This window comes from Harmonia axyridis, chromosome 4 (assembly GCF_914767665.1).
Source record: "Harmonia axyridis chromosome 4, icHarAxyr1.1, whole genome shotgun sequence".
Classification (NCBI taxonomy): Eukaryota; Metazoa; Arthropoda; class Insecta; order Coleoptera; family Coccinellidae; genus Harmonia; species Harmonia axyridis.
Genome location: NC_059504.1, coordinates 25034564 through 25053385, shown reverse-complemented (window position 1 = coordinate 25053385; position 18822 = coordinate 25034564). Strand labels below are relative to the sequence as shown.

Here is an 18822-nt window from a genome sequence, read left to right as displayed (position 1 = left end):
AACACCCGTTACATACGATCGAAAAAATCAAACTAACCCATAACTTTCCTTTGAGGGGCACATGTGAGCACAAATTGACTGGATTACGTAGAGGTAATTTAATTCAAATTTCACATTACAAATTGATTGAACTGAGAGTGATAATTTCATTCACTTTTTACAAATTCCATTAAAAAATATTTTCGAGATTTTGAAAAAAAATAAGTTTTTTTTACATCTTCAACATTTCAGGGGAGGGGGGGGTTTGAACCCTCAAAATCCCCCCCTGGCTACGCCGGTGCTATCTATGAAGATAATTCGGTTACATTTTTACATTTGGAACTGATTCCAAAATTTGAAGGGTCAATGTCCTTTGTATTGTATTTCACCCAATGCATCAGACCATTTATTCTCCAAAGAAAATTCTTTAAATTTAAGAATATATGGAATAACATACAATAAGGAAGATTTCCAATAAAAACCACTGGGATCTGAATATAATGGACAATGTGAGTTGGGCAAATCCCGAAAATGAAATAAAAAATATATATACTCAAATAAAAATAAATATATAAACTTAAGTTGGGTTGGGCAGAAAGTCACTTTGAGATCTTACAAAAAGTATATAGAATCTACCGTCCGTCTCCATTTTGTGAAAATTGATTTCCAGTAGACTGTTTTTAATGAAACTGTCAAACTTTAGGGAGTTATTGAATAAATGGTTTGTGACCTAAGGTCATCTAAACACATTCCAAAAAATAAATAGAGCAATGGAATAGATTTTCTCCATTTCAGTATCGTAATGAGTAAAAAAACAGTACTGTGATGAACTCATTGCAGCGTTGATTTCAGCTATATTTTTCGTTTTGTGGTTGTCTACACTGATTTCCGATCCTATCAAATTTCAACATACGTCAATTATCAATATATTATAATTTGAATATAGTGGAATGATTTGCAACATTATTCGCGATTTCTCTCAATTCTAATTCACGAATTCAATGCTTTATTATAAATTATTCCAAAATTCGAAACGTACAATTCAAACTTGCTCCTTCCTTCGTCGCTCGTTTTCGAATTACGCATTCGTGATGGATGAGGCGATTTGTTGTAGAAAATACTTTTCTCCAATTCTGTGGTTATTCCGTTCATTCTTCCACATATTGTAGAACAAAATCGTGCGAGAATATATCAGAAACGCACAGTTTTCATGGTTATATTTCATTATTATATGTTGGTATTCCGAACTTTCCGCCACGGCTTTATCTGTCAATTCATCAATTTGCCTTGAAGAAATCAGTTCTGCCAACCAACATTTTTCAATGCAAAAATCACTAAATGATATTTATGGAAATATTTCATTAATTTCAATTAAAATGCAATGAATTAGAGAAAATAATGTATAATACTCGTACAGAAGGCTCATTCTACCACTCGTTCATTCCAAAACTCGCCACTTCGTGGCTCGTTTTTGAATTTTGAACTCCTGGAAGAATATCAATGCCTTCTGCACTTGTTTTATAAATAACTATTTTCTAATTCTGTGTTTAATCCGTTCATTCTGCCATATTTTGTAGAGAAAAATCGTTTAAGAATATCAATGCCTTCTGCACTTGTATTATAAATAATTCATCCCTAGTATCACTTTAACGATGGGTTTCATAAAATCTTGATTGACCGATGAACTCGTTGATTGTAGTTTTAAATCTATGTAAGTGTCAAAAATGAACTCAATTTTGAAAACAAATCATTTGAACGAGCAAATTACCACTATAAAAGTTTCATGAAACCCACCATTAACATTTCAACGAAATCAAAAGCCAAAATGAAAAATTGTCAGATTCGCGTAGATATCAAGTTCGTTACAAATTGATACTCTCTCCCAGTGATGAACGTTGTTACCCTTCAAATTCGCATCCGTGTGTTTCAAATTCGCTTTACTCCGGCAAACTCATTTTCAATTTGTTCAATTTCCGGTGTGGAGTTGATCCAAAATCGAATAAACTACCCGATACAGGACCCCGGGCTAAACTGGAACGAAAAAGGAGGTGTGAAGTAACGAAGACAAATCAGCACACATCAGTCATGGTTGATCGATGTTGCTAGTTGTAGGGACTATACAGTGTACACTATACAGATTTTGGGGTGGTATGACAGTTCACTACATTAGTTTCTGGTATATACAGGGTGAGTCTTTGACTTGTACATATATTTTAACCGAAGGTTCTTGAGGTCAAAAGAAACACTTTTTTCATTTACCATTTTTTCCGATTCGGCCCTGTTAAAAAGATATAGCCATTTTAAATTTTCAAAATGAGCTAATTCACCCCTGAAAACCGGAACACTGAAGTTTTCTCAAGCATAAGATATACCTTTTGAACCTTGGAAATAAGCTACTAAATTAGAAAAACCATCATAAACTCACGTTTAACATTCCATTTGTTGAACAAAGTAGTGTTTATAAATCAAATAAATGAGTTATTCCAATTTCGTTGACGCTAAAGATTAAATATTCTTCTCTTGATTTTCTATTTAATTTTCGATAATTATAACGAATTGAGCTCGCTACCACCCATATTAGCTCTGATATTCATATCCATTCATTCATTATATTTCATTTATATGATATCGTTGTTTATTTAATTTTGTATAATGCCATTTAACCTTAAAATCTCAAATAAATATTTATCTGTGAAAGTTCTAACACAGACTATAATAATCTGTGGTTTCAAGTTTAAATTTCAAATCTCGAGTGATGCCAAATTATAAACACAGCAGTTCGGTTCGAATAATCTATGTTCTAACCTAAAATTTTCATTTACAATTTACACTGTTATTGTTGTAAGATATTTGTTATGAAATGAAGCATTCGATTTGTTCCAACTATCTCATAAAAATATTGGAATGCATCAATATTTTTGAAGCCATCAGAATGAAAATATGGAAATATGTAAAATATTCTGGCTCTGTAATCAATGGAAAATGTTAGACTCCACTTGTAATCAAATTTGTTCTTAATGTGTACCTACATTATAGCCAACTCTACTACTTGATTCATGTTGATTTTGCCATTGAAAATAAATGAGAACTATTCAATATAAATATCCACAGTTGAATATCCTCTTTCTTTCAACTCACCTAATTTGTTTTCACATTAAAACAATTATGGCCCTCTAGGAAGTATGTCAATCATATGCTCTTAGGATGAAATTATGGAATAGCAAAAGAATAAAAGTATTCAATCTCAATCACATGAAAATTTGTCTAGTATGTACCTAGTCCTAGTGGTATGTTTCGATGTGAGTTTGGATAACCCGAAGAAGAATGCAGTATTGTTCGATAGCAGCAGTCTTTAGTGGGATATTGATTGTTGTCATTATAATGGGACTATTTTGTGAAAACTTTTTTAAACATGGGCTTTATGAATAATCTGGACTTTTCAAAAAGAATGTTGATTTTAGTGTAGTATCTTCTTATAATCAGAGCTGTGCCAAAGCTCAGTAATTTGTAATCAAATCGAGGAGTTGAGGTGAGCTTATTCAAATTACTTCATTTTCGAACTAAGTTGACTAGTACTTCAATTCTAAAATCTGAGACATGACATCATAGTAAATATTCAGTTCTGTGGTTTTTTTTCCACAACAGAACAGAGTTGCATTCAGCCAAAGTACCCAATTTTTTGAATTTCACAGATAATTTTTTTTTTTTAAGATCAAGTTATTCGAAAACGGCGCTTTGTACGAGAAAATATGAAGAATACTTTTATTTTTCAAATTAGCCAAATATTCTTCAATGAACGTTCAAATTACTCTTAAGAGTTGGTTTCTTCGAATTTCTGGTATTTTTATGGGATATAATGTTCATAATAAAGAAACAGAAGAATGTGTATGGAATCTTGTATTCGGAGAAGATGTATCACATCAAAAAAAAGCTATATTTCAAAAATCATTTCCTTCGATACAACCATTTACGAGATATAGCCGAAAATCACATTTTTTTAACGATTTTCAACAGCCTGTATCTTTTTAACCGGGCCGAATCGGAAAAAATGGTAAAGGAAAAAAGTGTTTCTTTTGACCTCAGGAATCTTGGGTTAAAATATATGTACAAGTCAAAGACTCACCCTGTATAGGGGGTATCCGAATTCAACTTAATTATATTTTTTGAGTGTTTTTAGAGGAGGAAATATGAAAAAAAATTCAGATAAAAAAACTCAAATAATTCACTTCTAGGAGAGTCACAAACTTTTCAATATGTCTCTGTACCTGTAAAATTTGTGGTGCGATCAACATTGAAATATTGATTTGAATAATTGTTATGTGTATTTATTTTTTTCAACTTTAGCCTATGCGCGTAGGGGATAGATAGATAGATAGATGGTTTATTCGTCATTCACTCAATACAAGAGTCTTGATACGTCATAAAATTATAATTAAAATGTAATAGAATTGGATTATAAAAAATAATTTCATATGTAGGTACAGTCAATATGGTCAAATACAATATACAATAAATATAATATTATATACAAAGTTTTCAACAAAATTACCAGTACATGAAACAGCAAACATTTTTTTAAATGAATAACATACTACATGATATTTCAAATATGCGAATAGTAATCGCGAAATTCTTCAATGGAATAAAAAGCATTTTCAGCTAGGAGTATCTAGAGACTTTTCTATTACATGGTAACAGATTATATAGGGACATTCCCGCATACATGGGAGATTTTTTGTACATTTCTCGCTTCGGTCGCGGCAGCGCAAAATTGCTATTTTGTCTAGTAGAGTAGGTGTGTACAGTGCATCCCATTTTGGATGAGACTGCCAGGTTTCTCGCTTGTTATTTAAGATAGAGCCTTGCGGTTTTCACGTTCCTGTCCTACTTTTTCGTGAAACTCAAGTTGGTCTAATCAGATTGTGCATAACTGTTTCCGTTCAAAAGATACAGGGTGATTTTGGAAAGTTATACTTTTCGGACCCCTTCTTTATCTCCGAAGTTATTAGAAAAAATGCTGAGGAAAAAACTACGTCTGAACCAGAATTCTGCGTAGAATCCAGTGGCGTACTCAATATTTTTTTTCGGGGTATGGTTTCGAAGATTCAACACAAACTTATATTTTTTTTAATGGAACACCATGTGTATCATTACTTCGTTGAATTCGTAATTTTTTTCCCTTCAAAATGATATATGATACTATGTAGGAAGGATGTTCAGAAATGTTAAAAAAACACTAAAACGTCAAATAAGCGAGAAACCTGGCTGTCTCACCCAAAATGGGATGCACTGTACATCACTGCAAACTTTAAGGGAACTTTTTTTGTCATGGATGTGGGACAATAATTTATAAATATATATAGAGATAAGGGTTAGGATACCATACTTCTTGAAATAAGGTCCACATGACTGTCTATACTGGAAACCAAAAACTAATCGGATGGCTCTCTTTTGGGCGATGAAAACTCTTTGTCTGTCGGTTGCCTGACTCCAGACTGTTATTGCATAGCTCAAGATAGAATGAACATGCGCGTAATAAACTTCTATTAGTACGTTAGACTGAAAAGAATTTTTCAGTACACTAATTGCGTAACATGCTCCGTTAAGCCTTTTGCAGATTCCATCGACTGAAAAAAATTTCCTCGCAGTCGGCTTTCTCTAAGGGAAACATTCACTTAATTCCAGATATTCAAAATATCAGAAGGATAGAGATCGGTCGTGTCCGGTTCTTGTTGTCCCTCTGGTCTTCGGCGAGCTCGGTCCGCTTCCACATGATCCCTTCAATCCTTGGACCTGGCCTTCGCCAGTAGTCAATATATTATTTTTCTCGCAATGTTTGTAGATTCAAGATTCTTAACATGATGTGATGATTTTGTATATTGTTGGTAGGCATGTTATAGGTCTGTATTTTGATGGATAAATAGTGTTTTGAAAATCTTTCGGTATGAGGTAAGTGATACCTGTTGTCAAAAACGTTGGCATTTCCCTTGCTATTTATGGATTCGACTAGTCTACTGTGCAGACTAGTGAAAAACTTCTTCAACTAGAAGTTGTGAATTCCATCTGGGCCTGGGTATTTCCAATTGTGAGTGCACTTCAATTATTGCTGTAGTTTTTCAGACGTTACTACACTATGCTGCATATTTTCTATGGTCTCACATGATTTCTACTATTTTTATCCAACTCGCTTGGAAGTTACAAGGGGTCGATGTTGACAGTTGATCGGTCCAAAAACTCTCTATATCGTCGGTGCTTGGAGGACTCCCTGATTTTGCTGAGGTTTTTTCATTCAGTATTCTATAAAATTCCTTTCCGGAGTTTTCAAAAAATTTTAATAATTTGTATCATTCCCCGACTCTAATCTATACGCGTAGGATAGAAAAATCTTCTCTCCGTCGGTATTCTCACTTCCTGTTGAGAGGAACATTCACTCAATTCCAGATATTTAAAATATCAAAACAGTAGAGCTCGGTCGTGTCCAGGCCTTGTGGTCTCTCTGGTCCTCGTCGAGCTTCTGGTTCTCTTCCACTTGATCCCGCCAATCCTTGGACTTGTCCGTCGCCTCTTAGGAATTTTCTCACCGTTTTTGCAGTACCTAAAAGAACACCTTTTTGCATTATATTACAAATAAACTCACTAAGTCCTTATTGTTTGATATTTATCTTTAGATTTTTGGGTACTATTCCAGTTGTTGAGATGATAATTGGAATAGTTCTTGTTGATACCATTCCCCATTGCCGCTTTATCTGAAATTCGAGGTCCCTATATTTTGAAATTTTTTCGACCTCCCTTATGACGCATGTTTTTGTTATTTGGTATTGCTACTTCGATGAGTATTGCTGTCTTTTGATGTTTATCGACTTGTAGTATATCTGGTCTGTTGTGAGGGACTGTTTTATCTGTCAAAACTGTACGATCCCAGTACAGTTTATTGCTTTCTTTTTACAGGATGGTCTCCGGTTGGTACTTGTAGTATGGCACTTTTTCAAAATGAATTAGTTCTAATATAGTTGCCAATTCTCGGAGTAGTATTTTTCCTACTGCATCGTGTCTCTCTTTATATTCATATCCTGCAAACATTTGACATCCTCCCGTGATATGTTGGATTGTCTCATTCGTTGGACACCCATATCGGCATCGATCGTCAGTAATAGTTCGATCCTTAATGATATGCTTGCAGTAATTTTTAGTTGAGACCACTTGATCTTGGATGGCTAAAAGAAAACCTTCCGTTTCTGGAAACATCGCACCTGATGTTAGCCAATAGTTCGACGCTTCAATGTCGACATGATCCTGGTTCACCTCGTTGAACTGTCTTCCATGTAGGGGCTTCTCTCTCCATCTTTGCAGTTTTTCTTGGTTTGTCTGGTGGTTGTATGAAAATTGTTCCTTGTGAAGTTGTAAAGGTGTTGATTCGTCTGCTTCACACATTATTTTGTAGACGTATGATCTACTTGCTTGATCTCTGAAGTATTACCGTAGGCTTTCTATCTGCCATTAGCAAGTTCCATGATGTCCGTCAGACCCATGTCTCCTTTATTTCTTGGTAGTGTAGTCCTCTCAATGCTGCTTTTCGGATGGTGCTTATTTGCTTTTGTTATCAGTTTTGTTCTCATTTTGCGTTGCAGGTTTTCGATGTCTGTTTTGCTCCATGGAACTATACCGAATGTTAGAATTGAACATGCATACATATTGATGGCTCTCGTATTTATTATTATTTATGTTTCTTTACACGTGATCAACATGATATTTTGTCAGAAGGCATGAAATTTCATTTCATGAGTACAACCAAAATCTCAACAGAATTGAATATGTTGTAACCGAGATTTCCAATCCTTTTTTTCGATATTCTCATGAATATGTAAGGAAGCAAAAACTTTTCAGTAACATATTGGGACAAATTGTAATATCTCATAACTTAAAATTCTATATTGAACAACATTAATCATCCATTGAAATATTCGAAACATCATTTTCTCGAACCCTCTAGTATTACATCAATGGAAAGATAATCAAATAATCGAAAAAAAAAATTTGACTAACAAGCGCAGTTGAATTCGATTTTTCGCAGGTTTTAGTGAATACCATCCGCGTCAGTCATTTTCGTTCTGAGCCAGGTAATTTTACGTACTAATTGACGCCAATTCTCAAATTGAATTGATAAAGGTACAGAGTCTGTCAGATTCGTTAATCAGAATTTTAATTGGTTCGTCTAGACATGGGGTAACTGTCAATAATGCTTATTGAGTTTTGGACCCCTTCTACACCCACCATTGATTGACGAAGGTTAATCAGGGCCTCTTCCCCGTCACGATCATTTTAGTTTATAGGTTTGGCACGGCCCTTCATGAAATAATGAACTGAAATTTGTTGGATCTGTCTTCGAAAAACACAAAAGGACGGCTGGCTTCTGTTCTTGACTTCGCTTGTTTGTTGTTTTCCACCAAGTCTTGCTCATCTCAATATTTCTTAACCGTACTGATGCGTGCCGAAAGCCCGAAACACTTGACTACGGTTAGCGCACTTCCTTGAGGTATTTCCAGAAATCTTTTCTTTGTTTTTGAGAAACTTACCCCCTCAATAATAATTAATACAGAAGAACTGGAGCAGCATAAATTTGGAAAAGATATACTTTCCTCAGTCCTCATCCTATTGACAAGTTCTGCCATCACTGTTATTTATATTATTTTTTCTTGATATTATTACCTGTTTTGAGTGAATTTTATATAGCTTAGAGTCGGATTTGCGGATTAATCGCCTATAGGCCATCTAACTTTTGCCGCCTTTGAATTTTGACACCTTAGTTCACATTCATATCAATCACATTCTATTTTTATGATTTATGCTTCATCATCCTCGTTGCATTTTTTTTCCCGGATCATTAGTATAATTGAGAACTAAGGTAAGGTCAGATCCTTGCTTATTTTCATGGCAAAGAATTATCAGAAAAACATAATTTCGAGCAAAGAATATCTCAATCATGTACCACTTTCAAAATAAGGTGAGGTATATGTCTTGAAACTATACAATACTGACAAATTATAGTTAAACATTTGGCGAAGGTTGATAAATATTTTTAACACATTTAAAAAAAAATATCATAGAAGAATTTTCTTTCTCAATTATCTGTTAGTAATATATTTTGATTTGAAATATAAAAGCATTGCAATATACCTTCTTGCGGAGACTATAAATTCACAAAATCATTAATTATATCATCGTACGATATCTTTTTCATTAGTGTTTTTTACAAAGAGTTTAGCAATTGTTCATGTAGAGATTTTGAAATATTGAATATTTGGTTCCAAGTATGTCATAACCACTTTCGCCAACAAAGGGTCGAGCATTGTCATGCTGTAAAATCACTTCATCATGTCTTTCGTTGTATTGCGTCCGTTTGTATTTCAGTGCTCGGCTCAAACGAATTGCGTTCGATAACGATCGTCTGTGATTGTGTCAGTCGGTTTTAACAACTCATAATACACTACGCCGAGTTGGTCCCACAAAATACTGAGCATGACCTTGGAACCGTGAATATTCGGTTTGACCGTCGACGTGGAAGCATGGCCGGGATATCCCCATGATGTTCTGCGCTTGGGATTATCGTGACGTAATGATTCCATTTTTCGTCTCCAGTCGCAAAGCGATGCAGAAATTCCTTACGTCTTTGCCTTGTAAGCAGTTGTTCACGAACAAACAAACGCTGTTCTACTTCTCTCGGCTTGCCGAATTTCCTTGTTTCTGAATCATTCCCATGACTAGAATGCGTTTTAAAATGGATTGTTGCGTCACTTCCAATGATCCTGCCAATTATTTTTGCCTTTGATACGAGTCTTGATCAAGTAATGCCTCCAATTCCGCATTTTCGAAAATCTTCTCTCTTCCATCGCCATGTTGGTTTTCGACGTACGTAAAAACACCGTTGTTGAAGCGTTGAAACTACTCTCGGCACCTTCTGTCACTAATAGTGGCCTCACCATATGTATTGTAGAGCATTCGATGAGCCTCAGCAACAGATTTCCTTATATTGAAGCAGAAAATTTAAACCTCCCGCAAATGACGCCAATTCTGTAAATAAAAAAAATAATGAGTTCAATTTGCAGCCCTAGGATTCAGCCTACTCAGCCTGCGGATTTACCAACAGGTAAATCCGCCACTGCATTTGCAAAACTGAAATACAGCCCATCTAGTTATCTACCACAATATTGAGATATTTAATAAAATAGGAATGAAAACAATGAAACATTCTGTAGAATATTGGACTCAATCCTAGCGAATCCATAAACTGTGAAAGTTTTGATTATACAGGGTGTCCCGTAAAGACCACGTCAAACCGAGGGAGAATGTAGATCAAAGGATAACCCACCTGCTATGACAAAATTCTCATTATAAAAGTCTTACCGTTTTCGAGATATTTTTTTTTTTTGAAATTAATGAATTTTTGCCCCTTTCAATAGTTTTGCCCTTACGGTTGGTACAATTTTACATCTTTCTGGTTAATTTTTTCTGTAAAATATTGCTGAAGAATAATTCTATAGTTCATATCAAAAAAATCTTCCGAAAATTTTAAAGGGGGGCTATGAGAAATATTTTTATTGGAAATTTTGGAAGTGGATTATTTTGTTCATAAAGTTTAGCCCATCGTAGTGGGAAAAAAATGTACCGAGCTACTGCTGCACATTACACCAATAAATTGTCTATTTTATAGTGATTTCAAAGAGGTATCACACAAGTCATTTGTTATTCAAAGAAAAAAGATATAGCTGTTTTTATCCAAATGGGTACGTTTCAGACAAAATCAAGTATGTCAATTCTGTTAAGAAATCTTCGATGTTGCATTACTTAGTGAACAATGGCAATTGTTTACGTTCGAAAATATTACTCGCATAATTATTCACCTCAACGAAATTTAATTTTGCCGGCAAATTTTGGAAAATATCATGCAGATCCAGGTTTTTTTATTAAGATTATTTGGAGCGACGAGTCTTCCTGTACCAAGGATGGGTACATGAATCTCCACAATTTGCATAGCTGGAATATCATAAATCCACACGAGGTGAGAGAAGATAGATCACAATATCGATTCAAGATCAATTTATGGACTGGAACATTTAATGGTGCAATTTTGGGCCCGATCGAACTGCCGCCATCACTGAACGCAAACAATTATTTGGAAATTTTAACCAACCAGCTGCCCATTTTATTGGAAGATGTGCTACTGGCGTTGCGACGTAGTCTGTGGTTTCAAGTTGATGGATGCCCAGCACATAACGGACTCAAAGTTAGCGCACATTTGAATAGAACTTATCCCCACCGGTGGATTGGAAGTGAAGGTGAAATTTTGTGGCCTCCTCGTTCACCTGACCTAAATCCTATGGACTTTTATTATTGGGGCTGCCTAAAAGACAAAGTATACGCAACACCCATACGTGATGAAGCCGAATTGAGAGAACGCATCCGCAATTCGGCTTCATCACGTATGGGTGTTGCGTATACTTTGTCTTTTAGGCAGCCCCAATATTGAAAGTCCAGAGGATTTAGGTCTTCATGTACCCATCCTTGGTAAAGAAAGACTCGTCGCTCCAAATGATCTTATTAAAAAAATCTGGATCTGCATGATGTTTTCCAAAATTTGCCGGCAAAATTGAATTTCGTTGAGGTGAATAATTATGCGAGTAATATTTTCGCACGTAAACAATTGCCATTGTTCACTAAGTAATGCAACATCGAAGATTTCTTAACAGAATTGACAAACTTGATTTAGTCAGAAACGTACCCATTTGGATAAAAACAGCCATATCTTTTTTCTTTGAAGAACAAATGACTTGTGTGATACCTCTTAGAAATCACTATAAAATAGACAATTTATTGGTGTAATGTGCAGCAGTATCTCGGTACATTTTTTTTCCACTACGATGGGCTAAACTTCATGAACAAAATAATCCACCTCCAAAATTTTCAATAAAAATATTTCTTATAGCCCCCCTTTAAAATTTTCGAAGGATGTTTTTAATGTAAACGTTAAAATTATCCTTCAGCAATATTTTACAGAAAAAAATAAACCAGAAAGATGTAAAATTGTACAAACCGTAAGGGCAAAACTATTGAAAGGGGCAAAAATTCATTATTTTCAACAAAAAAAAAATATCTCGAAAACGGTAAGACTTTTATAATGGGAATTTTGTCATAGCAGGTGGGTTTTTCTTTGATCTACATTCTCCCTCGGTTTGACGTGGTCTTTACGGGACACCCTGTATAGGAATTAGGAATACTAAGAATTCTTTCGGAGGTTTATTCTAGAGAATAATATAGGGAAAGCGCAAATATTGAAGGCTGGCTCTTCAACAGTCAGAATGATGTGATAGCCATCGCTTAAATTTATTGCCGCTTCGAAACCCAACTCTGAAAAGCTCCGAGTAATCAAAAGCTAAGATTTCATCAATTATCAATAAGAGGGGATAATTATAACGGGAAGATGAGCTCCCAACTAAATTACTACATGAACCACGAGACATTTGTCTAGACAGAAATACGACCATTTAAATTTACGGTTCAATTCAAGCTTTGTTCTTGTAATGCTACAACTGGTAAGGTTACGATGTAAGTGCACACACCCATGTTATTGTTTTTGGGTAGTGATGCGAATTGCTGTGAACATCTTATGGGTGAGGGCATTCAAAATATGGGATTGGCGGATGATATATCTTATTGTGGAGTTCACTTGATGCGATGTCTTATACAGGGTGGCCATTTGAAAACGAAACAGACGAGATTACAGACGAAATAAAGTTTTTCGATAGAAATGCTCGGACAGGTCGATTTCTGTTTCGAGGGGGACAACTTAAGATGTAGGTTACGGTTACAATTTTTGAATAGGGAAGATGGGGTGAGTGATACCTCAATTTAAAGGTATTTTTATACTGATTTCAGTACAGTAATTGTTTTTTCATTTTATGCATTAGTTCTCGAAATATTCATGCGTTAGTTAGTTAGGAAGGAAGCCACAGTCATGGTTGTTTTGAAGCTCAAAATGTCGATTTTTCACAAAACACTACAAGTGCCATGAAAACACCACTTCATTTTCAAATACTTAGTTAAGAATATTTCGAGAACTAATGCATAAAATAAAAAAACAATTACTGTGCTGAAATCAGTATAAAAATACCTTTCAAATGAGTTATCACTCACCCCATCTTCCCTATTCAAAATTTTGGGGTGAGGGTTGTAGTAGCAAGGGTTGAAGCGCTATGCGTCCGTAACCTACATCTTAAGTTGTCCCCCTCGAAACAGAAATCGACCTGTCCGAGCATTTCTATCGAAAAACGTTATTTCGTCTGTAATCTCGTCTGTTTCGTTTTCAAATGGTCACCCTGTATATCAGAATAAGTCAGGGATAATTGTATTCTTTTCTGTCTTAATTATTTCGATTTTCGACAAAAGATATTGTGTTGTTGAAAGCATTGCCAAAGCGAATGATTATTTTTTCTTCGAGATGTTTATTCATATATGAAATAAAGTAGGGTTAGACACACCAATTACAACCTATGAAAAATTGTTCTTCAAAAGTTGCATTCGAGAGAAGGTGAAAATTAAAATTTTGATAATTTACGGAGTATGTTCAGGATTTATTATACGCTTTAGAACTCAACCAAAAATAAACATCAAGTGATTTGTTTAAAAATGCGTCCATTGAAATTGAATTTCTGTTGCGTCCACTAAGGAATTGTATATTATATGTATTTAGAAGAAAGAAGGATTGATTAAAATATAATAATAATTTGTCTTTCATAGTGCATCAAGAATCAAAATGGTCATTTAGATGATTTATTTTTTCACTTTTTGTTTTATTTATTTATGTGTAGTGCAAATTGTAATACAACACAAATTTGTTGAATGGCCCTTTTTTGCCAATTAATAACTTATTAGTTGACAAAATACAAATACAAATACAAATACAGATACAGATACAAATACAAATACGATTACAAATACAAAGAGTGGAACGGTTTTCGACCATTATTCTAAAAACTAATCCAATTGAATTCAAATTCCAAAATATGGTTGTTCTGAAAGTTTAGTATCTCAGAAATGGTTCGATGGATTCTATTGCAGTTCATTAGACATATATTTATTTATTTAAATTTACGTGTCTCAACACTTATGGATATTTACACGAGGGATATATAGACATCAGTGAAATTAGATGTTTGAAATATTGGTAAATGCTGAGGAAGGAAATTATTTTTTCATGTAACATCCTTATAGCATTGGACGTGGATAATAATTAAAACTAACATCAATATTTATATCTGCTCTCATAAATCATCAAATATAAATTCATTGTAACAGCATCGAAAATTTTCACATCGCATTCGATTTTTATTTTGTTGCAAGTAGAAATTATTTGAAATAATGTTAATGAAAGAACCCTATCTATTTCAGGAAAACTGCGGAATTTCAACAAGGATAGGACGTTCATGAGATTAGAATGAAAATTCAACATCCCTGATCCTCTTTGAACGTGCTTTGAATATATGAATGTTATATCAGGCACACAATATGTATATGCAATTATCACCTGAAGTGGTTTTAGGTGAGAATAACTTACTTTTATCTTTCCAGCCATGCTATAATCAAAAAGGTTTGACAGTCAGAGTAGCACCTTTTTCGTACGTGAATATATTTTTGTGCTTCTGATCTGAAGCGAATAGTCGGATGAAAAGTTTGAAGATTAGCTCGAATTATTTGTAGCTGTGATAGCTCGATATTTTGAACATATATGTTACGTATTTCATCAAAAGTTAATTCGAATTAACTTTGTTTTATTTTGAAAGAGAGTAGTCCAATAAAATCATTCTTAAATATAATCGTTTTTTTTTTCATCACATCAAAAGAATTATTCGAATAATTCTGTTGAATAACATTTTTCTAAAATGAGAAAGAAGATTTAGAAATAGGTTTTTTCTCTACATAAGTCATTCATATTATAGTATTGAGTTGTCATTGATTAATATTGACAGAATAGATACAGAAGAAAATCATACAAAGTGAACGGAAACTCACTCTGTGCCTGAGCACATACGAATTGGATTAGGATTTTGTCAACTCAACAAAAGTATAGAAATAATAAATAGCTAATACAGATTCACCAAGAACTGCACAACTGAAAAAGATGTTAGAAGGATATATCTCCCTCAATATGCATTTTAGGTCTGAAGTTTATTCATCAAACTATACTTACTTTTTACTTCTCAATGTTGGCACTATCACGCCCAGAAATCTCGGTAAAAATTTTTGACATATTTTATCTGAGTTCTTATGAGTTCCTCTATCTTTCCAGGAAACCCTGATGGCCTTTAGACTGGACGAAATCGGTTGGTTTTTGGCATAATAAAACTCTCAGTGTTATTCATTCGAAGTATTGAGTTTTTACCTTCCGAATTCTTCTTAAATTTTATCTAATCCTGTTGAAGTTATCAACATCGAAATTCGCATGAAGCATGAAATTGTTGTTTTACACATAATTAAAAAAAAATCATCCAGGTCGTAGTTCTGAAATTGTCAGAAAAACAAAATTTTGAACGGCCATATTGACGAAACCCCTATCGGATTTTGGCCATTAACAACCGAGATTAGAACCTACTCTGAAAATTTGAAGTGATGAGATTGATTCGTTCGAAAGTTATCATGTTTACGGCCAACTAGATGTCTAGAACCCCAGAGTACTGTAATTGTGATGAAATTAGACACCAATTTGTGATGATATGAATGTTTATAAATAAGAAAAGCACTGACGTGAAGTAAGAAGCTTTCATGCGGCAGTTGCGCAATGGCGCAAGGACTTCACGTTAGTGCTTTCTTAACTTTTATTGAATTTCGAGTCGAGAATGGTTTCAACCGATAAGGTTCAACTCAGTGAAGACGAATTCGTACTCAAATTCGATTCTCATCTAGTCGACTGGATCTAAAAACGAAAACTCTCGAACGAAAAAACCTGGGATCATCAATTTTCCAGTTAGGTTCGGATCTCAAATGAAATGGTTCAATTAATTCATAGACAAAACTCGGCTAGGGGTTCAGTAAATTTGATATTTCGAAATTTGCATTTTTTTGATAACTTCAAATCTGTTGATTTGATGATAATAGAATATTAAATTTAGAGGTTAAATAATAATATCAAATTCAGAATTCAATATTCATTGAGTCACCAGAAAGAACTATAGAAACTTTATGCAGGATAATGAAAAAATTAATAGTCAATACTCTCCAACAACATGTTGAAATTAGTGTGACTAGGTATGTAACATATAACCACATGAAATGCTCATGCTTCATTTCAGGAGGGATTTGGCATTAGAAGCTTGGAATTTAATTTTCGACGAATAAGCGCTGCAAAAGCTCCTTCCCAAGGATTCTTATAATCTTTTTCGGAATAAGCTTATGACAATACCATACATGCGTCGTATTTTAAGTGCATTGTATACAATTCTGCAGAATTTGCGGTCTCTTTGTCGATAAAGAAAAAGCAACTACCCAAGTTTTTCCCGAATCGAAGTCTAGACCGGATAAAATAATCTACGAAAAAATCCATTCTTTTATTCCGACGTAAACAAGTCCCGAAAAGTTTGAACGACATCAATAAAAGCTGTTGTGAAGTGTGATTGGCGGAACGCAAAATGAGAAATACTGAAAGTGGATCGAAAAACTTGAGTGATTTAAGTTTCCAATGGGTTATCGTTCATTTCAGATGTTTTCATCTGCCCAGATTGCCGTTGGAGTGGTAATTTAAAGAAGAAAACTTTATGAAGCGGTTTTTGTATTCGCGTATTCTTTTATCCGGGAGGAAAGTTGGTGTTAGCTACAGAGACGTATTAACTAGCATTCTTGGGATAAAACTAACCTGTTGTAATTTTCTATCCTCCCATCCTCTAACTAAATAAATTATTGATAGTACCGATTGTTTGTGATTTCTCCATTATGTATGTCGCTGGTAGTTTCCGATGTTTTGCCAAGAATTCGCCTGCCATCTTCATTTGGTCCTGAGAAGGACTGGTTGCAATACTTGTTCTATGTGTTTCCATACTTTTTTGAGCGATAAAGCTTTGCTACCTACTTCAGAATATTCTCATTGATATGGAGCAAAATTTCCATAGTGTTCTTTCATAAAGATTTTCCGCCAGAAATCCAGAATGTGTAAAAAAAAATAAAAACACCTGAATAATGACTTATTATGGTTAAATCTGAAACGGAAAAAGAAGTTCAGAAAACGCAATGCATAGGGTGTTTTTTTAACCTGCACAATTAATCTGAAATTATTGCAATAACATCCATGATTAGATATAATTAAAATGTGATTCATTGATTATAAAGGGCGGCTCAAAATTTAAAGACGAAAACTTGTCTATGTTCGTCAAAACAAAACATGACTGGTGATTTTTGGATTATAGTGCTACAAAAAAAGTTTGAGGAAACCTTGAGGAGCATCATTTTACAAACATCTACGATTCATGCAGATTCTAAAAACGTGAAGCATTAATTGGGTAAAATATCCAAAAATTTATTCACAGCAATACTTAAGATTGTTGTTGATATATAACAAATTGTCCATAATGTGATTTATCAATGGTGTGTGTTTGAAAAGATAGGTTTTTATTATACCGAAAAAGCTGTGCTTTTTCATTCGAGAAAAAACTCGATTCATCGCATCCTTCTTGTTGATATCCTACCTACATTGTTTCTAATCTATGTACTCTTTCTAATGCGTTTTCCATTAACTCGACGTCAATAGAAACTGTAGGGAAACACGACTCTCGTACTGAGTGCATCAGATATATTTCACAATAGGAGTATAGATTTCGTTCACAATGAATTGATATCCTTCAAACTATCGAATTCACTTTTTTTCGCAATGATAGCAGTTAGAAGGTTCAATAAAGTGTGTATCGAACTGAGAGGTGAGCAGCGTAAAATTTCATGCTAAACCATAGAGGATTCAAGAAGAATATTGGACAGGAAACACCCAATTCTGAATATATTTATTTATTGGATTGAAAAAAGTTCAATCGAGTTTGATGGTACCCTGAAACAGAGAACGGAAGGTACGATTTCAATGATTATACAACTCATGTTTTGATGAACCAATAGACTCCCTAAATTTCCCATAGTTACAGTGTATTGATGAGTGAATATACTCTTGACGACGGTATAATACACTGATTGAACAATTGCTAGGGATCACTTATGAACTTGCTTCATTTGTATTTTTTTCAAGTTATCTCGTGAATATCTGTACATTATATGTTCTCTAAGGAAAAAGTAAGATGTTTTGAGTTGATTATATCAAAGTCTTCCTCACTTCATCGGCTCTTGTTCACAAAATCGATTATTATCTGTAGGCTGTTACAGGTGGAGTGAAAAGCAATGTGGTATTTGTTATTAAATCTGTTTTTTTCTCTCGTTCAAACACATAAGGTGACAATAATTGAAGAAATGAGAACAATATTAGCTTATCAGTCATGCCGAGAAGACGTTTGGCTCCTGTGCAACTGGACCAAATCATACGGTGGATACAGGAAGGTTTGTCCCAGTGAGAAGTGTCCCGGCGGTTGAATGTTTCGCAAAGTGTCGTGAGTCGGGCTTGGAATAGGTTCATCCAAAACGACTCAGTAGCTTATGTTCATGGGGGAGGTCGGCAGCGCAGTACAACAGCTGCCCAAGATCGTCTTTTGATCCCCAATGCTAGGAGAAATCCCACTTTCCCGGCGTCGAGGCTCAATAGATCACTGATAGTTGCAACAGGAGTTCTAATTTCGAACCAGACTGTAAGACGACGACTACATGTTC

At 34.4% G+C, this 18822-nt stretch overlaps 1 protein-coding gene across 2 annotated transcripts in view; it reads left to right on the top strand.

The window, feature by feature from the left end:
• LOC123679011 overlaps positions 1-18822 on the top strand; it is a 293836-nt gene that overhangs the window by 27617 nt on the left and 247397 nt on the right. The window contains exon 2 of one of the 2 annotated variants that reach the window (XM_045616322.1): positions 14422-14572. The exons of the other annotated variant lie outside the window; for it this stretch is intronic. The gene's annotated coding sequence lies outside the window, so the exon portion shown is untranslated. The remainder of the gene's footprint in view (positions 1-14421; positions 14573-18822) is intronic. 2 annotated transcript variants of the gene reach the window in all.